General features: G+C 44.7%; 1 protein-coding gene across 2 annotated transcripts in view; it reads left to right on the top strand.

The window, feature by feature from the left end:
* GRAP2 (GRB2 related adaptor protein 2) overlaps window positions 1–13,147 on the top strand; it is a 67,829-nt gene that overhangs the window by 32,692 nt on the left and 21,990 nt on the right. The window lies entirely within an intron of this gene.

Genomic DNA, 13,147 nt, shown 5'->3' with positions numbered 1-13,147 from the left:
CATTTTTTAAGTCTTTGTTGAATTTGCCTGTAATATTGCTTCTGTTTAACGTTTTGGTTTTTTGGCCACAAGTCATGTAGGATCTTAGCTTTCCGACCAAGGACTGAACCCACATCTCCTGCCTTGGAAAGTGAAATCTTAACCACTAGACCACCTGGGAAGTCCCAAGAGAGACTTGAGTGGATCTGGGAGATAGTGTGACAACATGACATTGACGAATTCTGAATAGAAAAATGACCCTCAGAAAGTGTGTGTGTCAGAACTCTTCAACTCACAGGGGTTTTTACTCCATCAAGCAGGCAGCGCAGGGTGGAGGGAGGATGGGAGTGCATCAGCTAATGTGACAGCAGCTGATCTAAAAGACACGAGAAAATGAAACAACAGACTGGAAAAGAGGACAAGGAACGGGGAACAGAAAACACAAAAGAGGGAAAGTGAGTGAGAAGCCGAATTTCTTCCACTTTGTATTTCCCCAAGCGTCCCTCAAGGAAGAGTTGACCTGTTCTGATTTATTTTCTTCTCCTGAGGCTTGGAAAGGGCCACGGGCATGGCACAGTTTGCTTTCACAGCAAGGCATCTGATCGCATTTTTCGTGATACCATAGAGAACAAGATAAGAAAGACAGGTAGAGAGATAACTACTGAAGCTGGAAGGTTTGCAGTTGATACACAAAAAATAGTGATGAACACGTGAATGTCAACCTGGAGGGAGTTTTTAAGGAAGGAAACAGAGTTCAGAGATAACCAATTTGCTTATGACCACGCAATTATTAAATGACGGAGCCAGGATTCAAACCTAACTCTGCTTGACTCCAAAGCCCATGTTCTGTTTATTGTGGAATAAAGACCAAAAAGCCATCGAATTTGCTTATGAAAAGAGAGTTGGAAGAGATAACCAAGAGGAGGGCTACAAATCCACACCTAGATAAGTTGCAATGAACTAAAGACTTGCCAACAGGGAGCAAAAACAAGAGGAAAGTCAGAGAGATTAAAGTTGAACCTCACATTTTCTTTCCCAAAAACATCCCCTGAAGAAGTGGACAAGCCTGGCTTGACCCTCCTTCATGTTAAGAAACACTTGGACTTTTGTTGTAGTTGCTGTATCCCTCACAGCCAACAGTGTGACACCACTATAAAAATCTTGTTGCTGTTCAGTTGCTAAGTCGTGTCCAACTTTCTGCAAGCCCATGGACTGCAGCACTCCAGACTCCTCTGTCCTCCACTATCTCCCAGAGCTTGCTCAAATTCACGTCCATTGAGTCGGTGATGCTATCTAACCATCTCATCCTCTGCCGCCCCCCTTCTCCTTTTGTCTTCAAACTTTCCCAGCATCAGGGTCTTTTCCAGTGAGTCAGCTCTTTGCCTCAGGTGGCCAAAGTAGTGGAGCTTCAGCTTCAGCTTCAGCATCGGTCCTTCCAGTGAATATTCAGGGTTGATTTCCTTTAAGATTGACTCATTTGCTCTCCTGGCTTTCCAAGGGACTCTCAAGAGTATTCTCTAGCACCACAATTTGAAAGCATCAATTCTTTGGCACTCAGCTTTCTTATGGTCCAACTATCACATAACTACCGGAAAAACCATAGCTTTGACTACACGGACCTTCTGTATAGATCAAACAATTACATAGTCCTATACTACTCAGCCCAGCTGAAACCACATCTTGAATCCTGAATCCAATTCTAGGTAACACATTTTGAGAAGAATATTGGAAAACTGCAATGTGACCAGGAGAGCAAGGAGTTAGTGTGGTGGAGGACCTGGGATGGTGGGAGAGGGTGATATTTAAGCTTGCTGCTGCTGCTGCTAAGTCACTTCAGTCGTGTCCAACTCTGTGTGACCCCACAGACGGCAACCCACCAGGCTCCGCTGTCCCTGGGATTCTCCAGGCAAGAACACTGGAGTGGGCTGCCATTTCCTTCTCCAATGCATGAAAGTGAAAAGTGAAAGTGAAGTTGCTCAGTTGTGTCCGTCTCTTGGAGACCCCATGGACTGCAGCCCACCAGGCTCCTCTGCCCATGGGATTTTCCAGGCAAGAGTACTGGAGTGGGTTGCCATTGTCTTCTCCATATTTAAGCTTAGACACAAGAATTTGGGGCTTGTGAGTATCATCTTCTTATATTTTTTTTCTTCTTAGGGAAAAATTCAGACCGAAAATTATCATCAGACATTTTGGTTTCATGTAACCAGTTCACCAAGCTGTTAGTCTGTTCCTTTCAAGTCCACCTGCCCCACCCCCACCACGCCCATTCTCTGTCATCTTAATAAATTAGGAAAAGACCAACTTTCTGAATCACTTTCAGCTTTGAGAATCCGAGATTTAGGGCCTACTTGAATAAAACTGGAAATTAAAAAAGAAAGAGAATGACTTTAAACAAGGCCCATACAGGTGTTCCTCTGTTCAAACAAACTCAAATTAAGACCTACATATCCAAAAAGTAAGAATATTCCAGTTATTCATTTGATGGAAGCAATTCACAATATCCTCCCTTCTGTTGGCAGCTTTTTAGTACCTTTATGGGGTGACTTGATCAATAAAAATGTAATTACCTCCAATTTCTCAGGGATAGACATGAAATGAAGGAAGGCAAGCTGTCATAAGGGTTCATGTCCGCTTTTGCCAGCTTTTGAGACCAGTGAACTAAAACAATGACCTGCATTCCAATAATAAATGGGGGCTGGGGAATATAAGTAAAAGTGACAAGAAGATTGAAGTAGCCGTGGTCACGCAGTCATCCACTCTACCCTTTGTGCTTTGGTGAAGTTAAGGTGGCCCCGAGCACAGATGGTGCGGGAAGGGAGGGGGAGGCCGAGAGTATTTGTGGTGTTTGTGAATGGTGTTACAGCGCTGGTGACAACAGAGTAAGAAGATGAAGGCTTTCAAATATGTGATAAATGAGCCAAGCTTTCAGAGCCCAAATCAATAAAAACAAATGCGAAGCGAACAGAAGGGGAAAAGGGAAAGAGAACATGAAGGCACCATAAAATCCTGGTGATAAATTCCAGAGGAAATCATGATGTGAATAGAAAATAGGAAGTGAAAAAATGAAGCCTGGGGATTTGTAAAATGTCTGTCGGTCTGTCTCTTTCTTGTCTTCCACTCAAATATACCACCATTCCCCCCGGCCCTCCGTACAGGGCTCCTTAAGTAATTTCTGATTCTGTGTGGGTATTTTTAAGGCTTCACTCCTGGTTGGGTTTCGCCAGCAGGATTCATGGTGTTTCTGCAGACAATTGTTATTGCTTTAGGAAACAATCAGGATAAAACGAGGAAGTGGCAAGTGATAGATTCGTCTTGCAGCAGAGTCAGGCTAGAGGTAACATCTCAGTGGGGTGGGCTCTTTCTGTTTCATTTTTGTTGCTGTTATTTTGGATTGATGTTTTCATGGGGCTATTTAAATAAGAACAGTATAGAAGATTTTTAAACACGGACATTTTAGATATACTTTTTCTAACTAGATTCATGGTAAGTTTCACTGGTGTTTGGAAGACAGAAAAAGAAGTTGAAAAAAAGCAGAACAGGGACTGCCCTTGGTGTTGCAGTGGTTAAGACTTTGCCTTCCAGTGCAGAGGGTGCTGGTTCCATCCCTAAGATCCCACATGCCTTAGGCCTAAACCCCAAAACACAAGACAGAAGCAATACTGTGACAAGTTCAGTAAAGACTTTGCAAATGATCCACATTAAAAAGAAGAAGAAGAAATAGAACACATTGTAGGAAAAGGTGATGGTGGGAACCTTTAGAAAAACATGGCATCACAAGAGAGAAACAGGGAGGGAGAGAGAGGGGGAGAACAGAAAGGAGAGAAGAGAACAGCTCCTTATAAGTTTATTAACTGAGGTTGTTTCCACGTCTAGAACTGCCTGAAAACACAATTGCTTGGTGTGAGGTCAGCCAGGTTTATTAGAGTCTTTGCTCTTTGACCAAAGAGCAATGGGCTTGAAATTTGAGGGTATGTGAGGAATTGTTCCTGTCAATTGCTTGGCTGAAAGACAGCAACCCAGGAAGGTTCAGAGGGCCCTAAGCTAGTTAGCAATTATCCTGAACTGGTGCAGGACTTGCATACTTTGCTAGGACAGAGAAGAAAGGGCACAGTCTTAGGAACCAGCAGACATGTACCCTAATCTCTCACCTCATTTTCTCATTCATTAAGTTCCCTGGCGGTCCAACTGTTAAGCCTCTGTGCTTACAATGCAGGGACACGGGTTTGATCCCTGGTTGGGGAACTAAGGTCTTACATGCTCCATGGTACAACAAAAAATATTTAGAAAATGTGAATAATAATGATGATTATGATTATGCATTTTGCAAACAGTGGCCCTTTGTGAAGCCCTTGGCACATAATGGATCATATCGATGAATGGAAATTAGTTTTAGCTGGTTCTTGTTCCTAGGCATTGGTGAGGCATGTTCCCTGATGTCTTCCTACAGGGAAGAGCTGGGACTTCCTGTTTCAAGATAGCAACGCAGTGACCGAGCTCTGGGCCCACGGATAAGGTTCAGAAGCCAAATCTGTTTTGTGTTTCTCAACCTTCCATTTCCCCACTTCCCTTTGGTCAGTGCTATCTTTTCTCGTTACTTACTGGATTGTCTTGATTACAATGCACTGTGATGACACTGCAGCCCGGGGTCCTCAGTAAGCCGGGAGAAGCTAATACTTGCCCAGAGGAAGATGGGGGCAGAGATGGGGGCCTTGAAAAGCTGCAAAGGAATATATGCTTGTGTTACGAGTTTTGACATCTTTGAAGTTTAAAAAAATATTTTTTTCTCTACGAAACAGAATGGTAGATAGCTAAGAGGCCAAAAGTGCTTTGGAGAAAGATGCATTAAACTGTCGATTCCCAAGGATGAGCCATACCTTCTGTATCATCTTTCCAAAACACTGTGCTGTGGGGTAAGAAATCTCTCAAGCCCTGATGAGGAAACTGTAGCTGCTTGTTTTCCCCTGCTACCAACTCAGCAACAGACTTGAGCGTTGAAACCAGGTCACTGTGGCTGGCAGCCTCACCTGGCAGAGTGACAAGACAGGAAAAAAGAATTTGCTTGAGTTTGAGAGAACACACCCACTACGTTTAAAGAAAGAGATCTTTTTCTTACAAAAAGCTTGAAAATGAATGAGATCTTATACGGTATGCTTTGAGTTTAACAAGAAAGTTGTGTTTTATAAGCCGCACTGGTGTTGATGAAAGAAAAGTAAGATAATAAATATTCAGAAGAAAGAAGAGCAAGTGACCCTTCTTCTGTTGTTGTTGTTCAGCCACTCGGTTGTATCTGACTCTTTGCAACCCCATGGACTGCAGCACGCCAGGCTTCCCTGTCCTTCACTATCTCCTGGAATTTGCTCAAACTCATGTCCATTGAGTCGATGATGCCATCCAACCATCTCATCCTCTGCCGCCCTCTTCTCCTCCTGCCCTCACTCTTTCTCAGCATCAGGGTCTTTTCTAATAAGTCGGCTCTTTGCATCAGGTGACCAAAGTAGTGAAGCTGAAGCTTCAGCCTCAGTCCTTCCAATGAATATTCAGGGTTGATCTCCTTTAGGATGGACTGCTTGAGCTCCTTGCAGTCCAAGGGACTCTCAAGAGTCTTCTCCAACACCACAGTTCAAAAGCATCAATTCTTCGGTGCTCAGCCTTCTTTATAGTTGAACTCTCACATCCTTACATGACTGGTGACACTTCTCCTGGGCATCACTCAATTTACACGGCAGGGGAGGAGGGGGGGTATCTGCACAGGGACTGTCTCCTAACTTGTCTCTTCCCTCTTCTACCTCCCGCCCCTTGCCATCCTCTGCCCAAAACAAAACAAAAAACCTTAAGGAGGAAAATAAGAGCTAATTTTAAAAGAGGAAAGCATCCTTGAGACCAGCGAAATCTCCATAATCCACAGTGACAGACAGGGACCAGCAGAAGAGCAATTTGATTAAATAAGGATATCAGGAGCTTAGAGGGACTCTCTAGTTTGTGTCACGTTTGTCTGTTAGTCTTTGAAATATATTTCTTTAACTTCCAAGCCTGGAAACCAAGTGCCTTCTAGCTGGGGAGATGATTTCCATTTGGAAAATAGGGGAAAAAAAAAAAAAACCTCAGGGCAAAGTCAAGGGGTCCAGGTGGGTCTGGGGATCCCAGGTTGGACTGAAACTAAGAGGCTGGCAGAGGGTCTGCAGGAAGCCCTGATGGAGAAAGATGTTAGAAGCTCGGGCTGGGTACCACCAACCTTACAGTGGATGGTTATGGACTGAGCTTGAGCCCATCCCAGGCAGCACGCCTCCACGTTTCCTATCCCACTGCCTGCTGCCCATTAGCTACCTGACAGGGACCACTCTGTTGCTGCTTTCCTCAATGAAACATTTAGAGGATGCATTGTTCTGTGTGGGACACACCTGTGCAGGGAGATGGCGCATTCCCTGAGGCTTCCGTTCATAAGCCACTTCCTAGTGGCTCCAGGACTAGCATCAGAAGGTCAGCCATCAAGGAATTACCATCCTCGGACAAGCTTCAAAGGCCCCGTGTAGTTGCATGTGTTCACCCAGGGTGGTCATGCCAGGGGATTTATCCTTTCCTGGGGCTTGATGTTGTCACTGTTGTTTAGTCGCTAAGTTGTGTCCAGCTCTTTTGTGACCCCATAGACTATAGCTCACCAGGCTCCTCTGTCCATGAGATTTCCCAGGCAAGAATACTGGAGTGGGCTGCCTTTTCCTTCTCCAAGGGCTCTTCCTGACCCAGGGATTGAACTCATGTCTCCTGCATTGGCAGGTGGTTCTTTACCACTGAGCCACCAGGGAAGTCCTTCCTGGAGCTTAGGAGGAGAAAATAATGAGTCACCTGGGGACGAGAAGAAAATAAGAATGTCCCTGTGGACAAAATCATTTTAAATGGAGGCTTTTAGAGAGCACTAAAATCTCAGCCAGCTAGCCAGAAATGGTTTGGTGGGGTACATTTTGCTTGTCTTGGCTCACTCTGGTTGCAATAAAAATCAGAAATGTTTATATCCCATGGAGAGAGTACCTATGGAAGAAATGTTTATATCCCATGGAGAGAGTACCTATGGAAACAGGCCAGATCCTCCTGAGAAGGCCTCTGAGATGCTAAACCCAAAAAGGAATGGTCCTGCCTCTCTGACGTGGGAGATCCATAGAAGCATAGGAGCTGTTTTTTGTAAATTGTTTAAAGCAGAAGCCCCTGGTGGCTGCTCCCAAGTTCACGGCTATCTGCCGTCGATGGTAGCAGCCATGATTTCAATTCCCACTTCACCCTCCACACATGACTTCAGATCCAAATCTCCAAAAAAAGGAGAAAAGGGATCTTATGAAAATAGGATTGGAGGCACTCCATTATAAGGGTTCCAGAGGACAAGTTAGGAGTAATTCAAGAGTAGGCGCAGAAAAGGAATCTGTAAGCCTTGTAAGACGTTCAGCAAGAAGGTTATTTCCAGCATAGCTGGCTGATTAAGAGGCACCCTGTGAGCAAGAATTCTGCTGGTTTAGAACAGAGTCAAAATGTTGTCATTTGAGAAACCAAAGTGAGGAAAGACCAGCCTTGATCTCTTGGTCATGCTCAGCCTTTTTCTTTTTTTTCTTTTTCCACTTTCTTTTCCGAATCAGATTGATTTAGGTCTCTGGAAGAATATTTAAGCCAAGGTTAACAGGTGAGTGATAGGTAGTTGTCCACCCTGTGTGTGTGTGTGTGTGTGTTAGTCATTCAGTCATCCCACTCTGCAACCCCATGCACTATAGCCCACCAGGCTCCTCTGTCCATGGAATTCTCCAGGCAAGAATACAGGAGTGGGTAGCCATTCTCCTCTCCAGGGGATCTTCCCGACCCAGAGATTGAACCTGGGTTTCCTGCACTGCAGGCAGATTCTTTTACCATCTGGGCCACCAGAGGAGCCCAGCTGTCCACCCTATGAGTACGAATTTTCAAGAAGGGCCCTCTATGACCTTTCTCAGTTTCCTGTTCTGTCCAATGCCCAGTAAGAGGTGATAAATGAAAGCAGAAGGGCCCTAAGCACAGCTGGAAGGTTAAGATAAAAGAAAACACACAGTTGAGGTTTCAACACACATCAACCTAGACCCACAGGCAGGAGTGAGGGGCTGGTCACTTGGAGATGAAAGGGGACCTGCTTCCCAGGGAGCTCAAGGAGAACTGAAGCATCAGAAAATGTGTAGAAGCAGATGTCTTCCGATTCTTTTCCATCGAAGCAATCTGCATTTTGTGGGTTTGAGAGTCTTTGAAATGTTAAAGTTTATATGCCTGAAAATGCACCAGAGACAAAGAAGACAGTCGCCAACCTGTCTGGAGAAAGATTGTGAAGGACTCAAGATGCATAGAAAAGTTACGAGATGCAATCCATGGTTTGGGGTGCACCATTGCCCTCTATTGGATTAAATAAATCAAACCTTTAATGTGGGTGCATGTTTCATTATCTCTGGCTGAGTCTGCCAAGAAGTCAGGGCACCTTTGAATGGGAAATTAATCGATCCTTGTAAATGGGTCCTTCCGTCGGCTGCCCCTCTTCTGAGGAAATCAATTACAGTTGTAATTCTGATGGCAGGTCGTTCATCATGTTGCCAGTCGCTCAGCGAGCATTTGCTAGGTGCCAGTAAGCACTGGTGAGGTAGCACAAGGCATGTAAGGAGAAAGAACAACAACTGCTACTGTTCATTAGATGCCTACTGTGTGCCAGAGTCTTTATTCACATTTACACACAAGACCCCCATGAAGTAAGGGTGGCTGCTACCGGGTTAGGAAGGCAGGAGGAAAAGGGGATGACAGAGGATGAGATGGTCGGATGGCATCACTGACTTGATGAACATGAGTCTGAGCAAGCTCTGGGAGTTGGTGAAAGACAGGGAAGCCAGGCGTGCTGCATTCCATGGGGTCTCAAAGAGTCAGACACGACTGAGCGACTGAACTGAACTGAATCAGGTTAGGGATGAAGAAGCAGGATGCTTGGGAAGTAAATGGCACATCTGAGGTTCAAATCCAGGTTCATCTACTCCTGAGACCCCAGGAAGTTTACAGACTACCAAGGAATAGCTAAAAACATCTGCATGGGACTTCCCTATCCAGTGGTTAAAACTCCTCTGTTCCACTGCAGGAGGCACAGGTTTGATCCCTGGTCCAGCAACTAAGATCACACATGCTTCAGGGCATGGTCAAAAATACATAAATAATAAAATAAAAATAGCCTATTCCCAAACTCTCTAAAAAACAAAAAGAAAAATTTTAAAGACTATACAGGGTCTATAAACTATGGCCAGTAGGTCAAATTTGATTCATGTATTTTTTCCACAAATGAGATGGTTTTCACTTTTTTGAACAGTGGGGGAAAATTATATCTTTTGGCATGTAAAAATTATACAAAATTCAAGTTTCAGTGAGCATAAATAAAACTTGTTGTTTTTCAGTCGCTAAGACGTGTCTGACTCTTTCCGACCCCGTGGACTGCAGCACACCGTTTCCCTTAACCACCTCCTGGAGTTTGCTCAGACTCACGTCCACTGAGTCAGTGATGCCATCCATCTGTATTGGAACCCAGCTCCGCCTGCTGATTTACTGTTCTCTCGGGCTACCTGCCTGAAAAACGATATACGCCTGGTCGGGGCATAGTCTGTACAGTCCCCAAAGCTGAAAATCTCCTCTCTGGTCCTTTGCAAAAAAGGTCTGGAGGACTACTAGTCTATACTCGGGCTTCCCCAGTGGCTCAACAGGTAAAGAATCCACCTGCAATGCAGGAAATGAGAGTTCGATCCCTGGGTGGGGAAGATCCCCTAGAGGAGGAAATGTCAACCCACTCCAGTATTCTTGCCTGGGAAATCCAATGGACAGATGAGCCTGGTGGGCTACAGTCCATGGGGTCGCAAAGAGTTGGGCACAACTGAGCCCTCACATGCGTGTGCACGCGCATGTGCACGTGTACACGCGCGCGCACACACACACACACACACGAGTCTATACTACAAGGTAAAATGTTATATATCAATACATATAGGTTTTTACAAAGCATTTGGGGGTTAAGAAAAGGGGAAACTAATATTTATTTAACCCACCATGTGAGGTGGGAGAAGAGATACACAGGTGCGCTCTATTTTAAGACTCAGTGCAAGAAAAACCCAGCCTTTAAAACAGAGAAATTAAAAGGTAGCTATTTGCATAACAAAATTTTCCCTTTCATTTCATAAAGGGATTCACCATGGGGTTCCTCTGTAGAATGAGCCTCCATAATGCACGCTAATATGATTCCATTTACAAATATTCTCTTCATAATAACGCTTCAAGAACAGATCTGTTGTGTACAGTGAGGCTTAGCGAGCATCATTTTTTCCTGGCAACATAAGGTTTCCCACATCTGAAAAGTCACTGACCGTGTCAATTTAGGCGGGCAGGTGGGGAAGTGCTGCCTTCCCACTGACTCCAAGAGGGGCTTTGCCTGACAGATTGAAAGGGGGAGGATTTCCAGCATGTGTGCCTAGGAAACCCCATGGACAGAGGAGCCTGGCAGGATACAGTCCATGGGGTCACAAACAGTCAGACACGACTGAGCACACACACAGGATTCCTTCTTTCCCCGGGGCCTGAGCCTGAATCTTACAACAGCTCTGTGCTGTTATGCCAACACTCTTTTTCAGAGATACAGAAAATGGAAACTGTGGCTATTCATAGCCAAATTAGGAGGAGCTGAAATTGTTCAAGAAGTTGCTTCCCTGGTACCATTTTGATGGAAACTATGTGTTTCTTCTGAACACATCACCTGACTCTGGCTTTCAAATGCAGACTCTTTTAAAGAACTGTCTCCCAACTTCTGTTTTCATCCTCTGTGGTGACATATTTTAGAAGTAGATAAGCATTCCTAGTATATTGCCTGACTGTTTTTCAGGGATTTTGGTGGTACACGAAACTTAAATGGAAATACAAGGGCAGATAAAAGCATGCTGGGGGCATCCTGTTGGCATGCGGGATGATCTATGTCTCAGGGCTGCTAATGGGCATTCCATGCCATTTGTAAAGCAGGAGAGGGAGAGAGATGCAGAGGGCTGGTGAGGAAACAGAGCCAGCACCTGGGGCAGGAGCCCTGCATGATTCAGAGGCGGGATTCCTGGACAAATGGTACCATCCCCGGGCCTGGGATGAATGGGGGAAGCGGCTGACAGCGGCACCTGAATGCTGTCACTTCTCATTCACACTATGGCAGGTAGCAATGCAGCCGTTTCTAAGACTGATCACTGGAAGGGAAAGCACATTTAACCCATCTGTGTGGCTCTCTGAAGAGGTGTCTGTCTTCATGTTCCCCTGAGGTCAGGAGCACTCTACTGCAAACAGCAGTGAGAAGGCTCCTCTGCGTTCTTGGGGCTGCTGCCCTTTCTTTCTCGGCCCCACCCCCACCTTTTCTCTCATGAAATTGTTGCTACCATGTTTTATCTCCATCATTTATTACTTTTCTCTTGCAGATGCAGTATGTAGTAGTGGTAGGTACAGACTATCAAACAAAATGGATAAATACTGAATAAACTGTGTTAGCTCTGTTTTCTTTTTCCCGGGTGGTAATTTTTAACTTTTCAAAATTAAAACTAATGGATAGCAAGGAATAGGATATCAATTTCCATGCATTTTTATGATCAAACAGAAGACCAACCCCTGGGGCTGGCACATTTACCGTTCTCTGCTATTAGGAAAGCAGGGAACAGTAAATTCAAGGGAAGAGCTTGCAAAGCCCTGTTATTTGAATGAAAACGGAGCAACCCCCAACCCCTTCCAGCAGGGGCATCTCTCTGCCACCAAGCAGCATCTGAACAGATTTCATTTCACAAATGGAAATGGGACGCAAGCAAATTTTTTCAAAGTGATTTCATGAAGAGTGGGCCTGTTTAATTGAGTTTTCTGAGCCAGGATTAATATTACAAGCTGGGGAGCTCTGCAGTGTGCCTCTGTTGTTGGCTTTGCGACACCACCTGCCTCCTGGGGGAAGGCAGAGAAAAGTGCCACCATTCAGAAGCAATTTTCCTTCTGCTTCCAGCCTTCTCACTGAATGACTTAGAGCCAGCCTGGACCAAGCATCCAGGCCTGATCTGAGTTACATGTAATGTAGGAAAGATCTTTCTAAGCTCAAGGTCATCTCTAGAGCATGGCTTAGATTCTTTTTTTCATCTCTAATGTATGTGATTTTCTAATATGTCTAGCATTTGCCCTCTCCTTGTCTCCATCCTGCTTATTAAGGTAAATTTGCATAGAAATGGGATCTTGGTTTTCAGGACCATTCACCTGACACTTGATCTCCTGATGTGACCAGTGTCTGCTGCTGATACCATGAGGGTGACCCACAGGAACCCATCATCCTGCAAACCAGAGGCAAGGCCTTAATTAGGGAAAGCTTTGCATGTGAAAGTAATGGGGTGAATCCAATCAGCAAAAGCATTTAGCTTTCACCCAGGAGGACAGAGTACTCCTTCCTGTTGAGTGGGTCATCCCAGGTCACAAAAATTTTAATTTGCCTTAGATGGACAGATCTTGAAGAAAGTGCATAAAAAGTATATAGATTTTGAGTCTGGAAATAAGTTTTGGCTGGTGATAAAGCTCAGGCAGTGAGCTATGACATTTTTCTTTGGTTCCTGAAATATTTTTTGCTTAATATGTCTTTGGGATTGGTAATGTTCATCCCTACAAATGGCCTTTGGAAGACCAAGCAAATGTGGAGAATCAGAGGAGGCGCCCCTTGCTACCACTGCTGCAGCAGTCAGCTTTAATCCCCTGCTCTATGTGAGTCACCCCCTCCCACGGGCAACCACCTTCCTTATTTACCTAAATCTCCTCATCTGGGCAGAAATTCCCACTGAGAGGACAACTGTGGTCCCAGTTTACTGGTCATTGAAAGTCAGTTAGGTTTGAAGATTTCTGAGCTACAGAGTTTCATACTTAAGACACATTTTGCAAAACATTAATGCCAAACAGCAGTGTTCAAGACGGTGTCCTGACAGTGAGCAGAGAACCAAAGAACTTGAGGGTCATGGAGAATAAGCATCAAATTTCAAAGAGAAAACTTTATAGGAGGCAGGGAAAATCAGAAGAAAATTATTTCAGCTTTTGGCTAGGCTGCCTTTGCTGAGGATAAATTCATTCTACAAAATTATTCAAAAATATAAATGCTATTCCCTCA

The sequence above is a fragment of the Cervus canadensis genome, chromosome 21 (assembly GCF_019320065.1).
Source record: "Cervus canadensis isolate Bull #8, Minnesota chromosome 21, ASM1932006v1, whole genome shotgun sequence".
NCBI classification, from domain to species: domain Eukaryota; kingdom Metazoa; phylum Chordata; class Mammalia; order Artiodactyla; family Cervidae; genus Cervus; species Cervus canadensis.
This window is presented reverse-complemented; position numbering and strand designations above follow the sequence as displayed.